This window comes from Enoplosus armatus, chromosome 11, assembly GCF_043641665.1.
Source record: "Enoplosus armatus isolate fEnoArm2 chromosome 11, fEnoArm2.hap1, whole genome shotgun sequence".
Lineage (NCBI taxonomy): Eukaryota > Metazoa > Chordata > Actinopteri > Centrarchiformes > Enoplosidae > Enoplosus > Enoplosus armatus.
Genome location: NC_092190.1, coordinates 22,302,454 through 22,309,015, shown reverse-complemented (window position 1 = coordinate 22,309,015; position 6,562 = coordinate 22,302,454).

Here is a 6,562-nt window from a genome sequence, read left to right as displayed (position 1 = left end):
AGGGCCGAGGTGTCTCTGCAGCGCCGCAGCTTTTTCAGAGGGATGCCGTCTCGATACGTGACTCCGAGCCCAAAGCTGCCCTGGCTCGGGATCTGAGAGGGAGGGGGTGGGAGGGGGGCCCTAGCGCGGCACCCCGCCCGTCTCTCCTCATTTGGACTGCAGGGATAACGACCTAAACCGTGATATCCCCCGCGCAGAGACCACTGAGCAGGTGCAGCGCTGTCACCGTCCGCACGCCGTTTACCTTCCATCCCGCACCTCTGCGCCAAAGGTAAGCTCCCCGTGCGCCGTGTGGACTGGAGGGACCGCGTAGGTGTTCATGGCTTCCAGCAGTGATGGTGATAATGATGATGATGATGATGCTGAAAGCAGCTGAATCTGTCATTAAACCACCGCAGCGTCGTCTTATGCGTATCGGGTTCTGCTTTCGTTCGTGTTTTTTTTCCCCACCGAGGGGGGGGGGGGGGTAATTGATGGTTTCATGGATGCGTCTTGGGAAAGAGATGCATAAAAAGAAAATGACGTAGGGAATTCCCACAGTAATCCAATAGCGTGCGATGACACCTGCACATTCCGCCAGTGCGGTCCCTACATGGCCTGCTCAGTCATGTGCGCACAGCGGCGCTGCGCGGCGCAAAGATCGACTCGAAATGATTAAAGTTGGAGACCAACTGTTATGTAACGTGATTTTGCTGACGTGATTCAGCCATGAGCGGGGGTTACCTTCACGTCTCTTTAGCTGTAAGATGTTGAGATGCCCCCAGTCCAGAGAGTGGCCTGTGTTTACATCCATATGAACGCTTATCGCGGAGCTCGGACTGGTAAGCCCGCTGTCGGTTATCTATAATCAAATGATGTAAAGGTCTGCGGTGTCTTTGCTAAAAATCCCCTTTGAGGTCTTCCCGTGCATGAATTGCTTGTTCTCCCCCCCTCTGCTTTTAAGGCTTTCTCAAAAATGTGATACATTAAGCAAACGTGTTATCTGAGATGGGCTGGAACAAGCAGAAAGACAGTTTTGTTAGATTTTTGTCCCTGCAGATCATCACACACACACACACACACACACACACACACACACACACACACACACACACACACACACAAAATCCTCACTTGACAGAATTTGACCTGTGAATGTTTGGTTCTGTCAGCTGCACAGATCATGTCAGTTGCAGATGTGTCCGATAACTGATGAGTTTATATACATGTGACGGTTTCGAGTAGATATCATGAAGGAATAGAGGGGGAGAGAAAAGCCCCCTGTGCACAGGGTCCAGGATGACTTGCTTCACCCCTAACTGAAAGGAAGTGGATAAGAAGCTGTAGAAATCCCCTTTGACCCCACCATGTGATATATTAGATATACATACAATATGTGTGAGGTGTCTGCTGAGGAATAGTTGGTTCATCCCTTACAGAACTTATTTTGGAAAACAAAATGGGGCTGTTCTTTTAAAGATTTGTCGAAGCCCCTACAGACTAGTCCACCCACTCAGGTGTTTTCACTGACCCCCTCGCTAGTTTTGGTACACCTGTTAGAGCAGGACAACTTGCCCTTTTTCTAATTCTCATTGGTACAGTAAGCCGTAACAGAGAGCCAGCACGCACAGTACCAGGACCCTGAAACTGAAGCATTTCATTTACATTCGTGACATGTGAAAACGTCTTCCAGGCCAAAGACGTTGGTCGCCGTATCAAATGTTTTGATCCGTCCTGCGACGGCAGTTCACGTATTTGCCTAGTTCAATGAGGAATCCTGCTACAGAAATATATTGATGCAATTACGGCAAGAGATCTTAAAACTAAATCTGTTCCTGTTTTGCATCTTGGATTGCCCATATCCATAATGGGTTGTGTATTTGACCTCAATACTTATTGATTCCAACCGAAATGCTGTCCATAGCAGCAATTATTGGAAACTGTCAAGTCTCAAAAGCTGGCATTGACTGTCAGATACATGATCTGGTTTCGGTTCAGTTCCTGCGTGGCTGCTTGTGTTCAGACTTCATGTAACTGTTGTTAAAAACGCTTCTTTTGTTAAATGAAAACATGTTGTCTATCATCAAATGATACTTAGCCCTTTATGCACCTTTAATTCATCAGCATTCGCTCTGCTTTCAGAGACGGTGGCGGAGTGTGAGTTAAGGCACTGCTCGCTCTCTGTAGATTGTAATGGTTTAGTGTGGTGGGTTAGGGGTTAGGGGTTAGGCATGTGGTGAGAAAGAGATTCATTATCAAATCAAGAACGCATCCTCGTGGAGTCAGGTGACTTGGGAGGGCTTCACTGACCTTAAAGGCTGTAAAGCCTTTGTTAGGAACTGAGTTAGCCGATGAGTCAGGAGTTAGAATGGAGGAGGTGTGTATTGTTTATCAGCGTGTTCTAGATCTTCATTGAAGCGGTGGGATGTTTACAATGAGTGAAACATACGTTTGTATAAATGTATGTTTTGTGCATAATTTGATATGCATTTCCCCAAAATTCAACCTGTGATATTCAGTATTTTTTGGAAACTTTGGGTTCTCCACTTGAATTTAATGTAGTTATGTGGGTTTGTATCAGAATCAGAATCATAAATACTTATTGCACAAGTTACAGGTGCTCCCATTCAAGAATAGTAAAGTAGCGCGAATTTAGAAATGAGAAGTATGTCCAAATATAAGATATAAGAAATAAAATAAACAACCTGAATTTGTAACGACTGACTCCACGATATGTCTGTTCGGCAGCTCGAATGCCTCAGATTAGTCTGTGTACTTTGTGTATGTCTGTATGCAGTTTTCCTGCCTTTCACAAACCCATACACAACCCACTTTCCCATTTACAGAAAGGTCAGCGGTCTAAACTTGGAGAGGGCGATATCAATCAGTCTTCTGGCGTAAATGCCATTTTCGACTCGCCCGGGCCTGTCGTGGGGGGAGACCTCCCGAGGAGTGACTCATCCCAGACGTGTTCTCCCAGGGCGAAGTGTTTACAGAAACACGGTGAGCGGGAGGGGGCTGCACTTTTTTTCTGGGAAGTGGGAGCACTCTGGCACCAGCCCTGTAGCCTGTGTTCTCTCAGAATGACTCACAAAGCTGCACCTCCGGTGAGGCCTCGCTGCAGTGAGCGGTCGTCAGGTGGAGCGCTCAGTCTTCATCCACCTTTAGGTTCATGTCGGAGAAGATGTATTTTCATCTTCTGAGTCAGAAAGGCTGTTTGTGTGGTTTTGTGGAGCGGCAGTGCGTTTGATTTAGTGTGTAATGCTTCTTTGTGCTGGTGTGTGTTTTGTTCTTGACTTTATGTGTCAGTGAGGCACAATAAGACCTCAGTGCCAGTGTGTGTGTGTGTGTGTGTGTGTGTGTGTGTGTGTGTGTGTGTGTGTGTGTGTGTGTGTGTGTGTGTGTGTGCGTGCCAGCTCCCCAAGGTGCCCGTTCTGTCAGGCTCTAAAGTGCAGCAGTCACCTCCACAGGGGCACCGAGGGGTCCCTCTGCTGACACACACACACACACACACACACACACAACAAACCATTGATTATTTCCATTATTGATTAATCTCTTGATTGTTCTCTTTCATTGTTTCCATGAAATTAGTGGAACATGTCACAATTCCCCAGGTGATGTACATGCATACAAATAGCCTGTTTTGTCAAACTAACCCAAAGATATTCATAGCAAATACAATAAAACACAGATAAACAGCAGATTTATTTGTTAGGTTCTAAAACCAGCAAAGGGTTGCATTATTGCTTAATAGAATCACTTAAATCAGTAGTTCCAACCCTTCTGACTTCCCTGCCCTGTCGGTGCTACTCAGCCCCAAGCTCATTGGTTCTTGATGAAGATGTAAATCTTTAAAAAAGGGTCATGAATGTATACATTCCTAAAACAGTTCGGCACTGTTGTTTTAGCAAACTTTACGCACACAGGAATTATTTACAGCCAGGGATTAATACACAACTGGTGTTGTAGTGAGTGTTTTCTGCAGCAGATGGTGTGTCTCAGTGTAATAAAGCAACATGTCATCGATTTGTTTTTAATAGTTATTCTTAACCAAAAATGTTCGTTTTCTGTCAGTCAACTCATGCACACACACCTGCACTATATGCTGGACATGCGCGTGGTACTGTCCAGTAATGACCAAAGATTTTCAACATATATATCAGTGTGTGTGTGTGTGTGTGTGTGTGTGTGTGTGTGTGTGTGTGTGTGTGTGTGTGTGTGCAGAGTAGAGCCCTGCAGGCGCCTGTAATTGTGAGTATTCAGCACGTCCTCTTCTTCTTCTTGCCATGAGGTGTGTAGGGGGAGTCGTACGGCCGTATTGCCACGATGGTGCCTGTCAGTCATGACTGTCACATGGGACGCTAGACGAGACGGACTATTTGAGCCTCTGCATTCATAAAACACAGACCTGTCACAAAGAATGGCGTTATTGTAACTCCCAAATACCTCGAAGTTCTCGACGCCGTCCTGCTCTAGGAATGTTTCTCTGAAGAAATGCTTTCTGACAAGACATAAGAAAACAACAGTCCAGCACATTCTGCCGTGCTCCATCAGATCCTCAGCTGCAGATGTTTTTATTTTTAGTATTCAGTGCACAGCGGTGCAGAGTACAAAGTATTTGGTGCCTAATAACAGAGCGGTGCTCAAATGACCGTCTTTGGAAGACAGGTGTCAAATTTAACATCGTCCCAGAGAATGGTTGGAATTAGAAACACAAATTCATTTTTCGGGGACTCATATAACACCTTGTTTATCTTTGTCCGTTTCCTGAGAATCGGTCACTAATCCCGCATCAGGTCAGAGCAGTGCAGAGCGGTGGAATGGGATTATAATGGGAAATGGCAGTCTTTTAGAAGGAAAAGCACTGGAGTGAGTCCAGATTGTTCAGTGCCCTCTCCTAAGGTCATTTTTCGGTGTGTGCTGCTTGTATCTGGTAGACGGACTCCTCATCCCGTCAGTTCGGAGTGGGACGGCCTCTCCCGCTCCACAGCAGGGTTAGACAATGCCTGGCAAACACTGGGGCGGGGGGTGGGCACTTGGACCACAGGAACACTTACATAACAACCCAGCAGTTACATATACACTTATTTTTGTTTCTTCTTCGACTGAGTAAGCGTCTGCTTGTCTGATATGGCCCCTCCCTGCTGATGCTACATGACTGTGTATGAGGCCATGAGCACACGTGAGCAGGATTTACGTATTCCTGCATCTGTGATGAAGGTTTTATTCTGTCATAAATCCCAGTATGTCGTGTGTGTGTGTGTGTGTGTGTGTGTGGGTAATCTTGTCGAGTCAGGGACGTCCAGGCTTTCCCCATGTCAAATGCAGCCGATCTTATTTCAATATAAGGCCCGGGTTATCAGGAAAAACACAGCCGATCCACATGCGTCAGTGCTGAGGCCAGTTCATCATTTCTGTTCAGTCAGTTCAAAATGCAAAGTGAATCGATTCAGAAGCTCAGGAGCTGTATATACAGAAAATTAGACCATTCTTCATACATAAGTTACTGCACGTGAATCGCTTTTGAAGTGATTTCCGATCTTTGCATGGTAAAGCATTTCTACAGGCATACTCACACACAAGCTACCTGTTGGCTCTCTGCATGGAGAATAATTACAAGAAAGACGTGCAGAGGTAAAGACTGAAAATGGATGATATAGCTGACTAGAGGAGACGTCCACAGCAGCAGTTGCTTGTAGTTTTTACCCCTCGTGAAGCATTTACGCCAGCTTCAGTTTTGTTCTTTTTGTCACTTTGATAGATGATGCAGAGAAAGTTGTTAGTGGGTGCAGTGGAGGGAGCCAGTAAAGAACAGAAATGACTATCAAAGTAAACGTGGGGTTTTCAAACTGTGAGGCTCACTCAGTCACATTACACACATATTTTTAGATTCAGTGTGACTACAAAGATATTATTATCTCCAATGTTCATCTCGAATAAACACCCATAAATCAGTTTATAGATCATAGTAGAAAACTCCAGAACTTGCCTGAGAATCATCACATTTTTAAGTTTTCTTCAGTATCAAAGTATTACAGTGATAGTTATCTGTACATCCATAGGTACGTTACAAACAAGTACTGCTAATAGCTAATTGGGGACATTTTTAATGGCGCCAATTTGCCAAAATGTAAACAAATTTAAAAAAACGAACAGTTCAGTTTTTGTACGGATCAAACTAAAGAGGTATACAGTAACTGATCAGCCTCAGGTAGTGGAGGTTTTCCAGCTTTGGACAGAGCCAGGCTAGTTGTTTTCCCCATTTTCCAGTCTTTATGCTATGCTAAGCTAAGATAAGCTAACTGCTGGTGTTAGCTTCATAGCTACCGTACTGATGTGAGAGCGGTATTGATCTTGTCATTATTTTTAAGTATTTTCTTTTTTCCCAAAATGTCGAACGATTCCTTTCATATCAACATATAAGAGGCAGTTCTGTTCAGGCAGGTGAGCTGGAGTGACGTCTTGCTTGTGGGTTTTCAGCTTTGCTTATTTGAAGGCTCTTAACTTTACAATCCAAATGTTTTCGATACATGACGCGGAGCTTAAATACACGATGCGTACAGTGCGGACCACACACTGA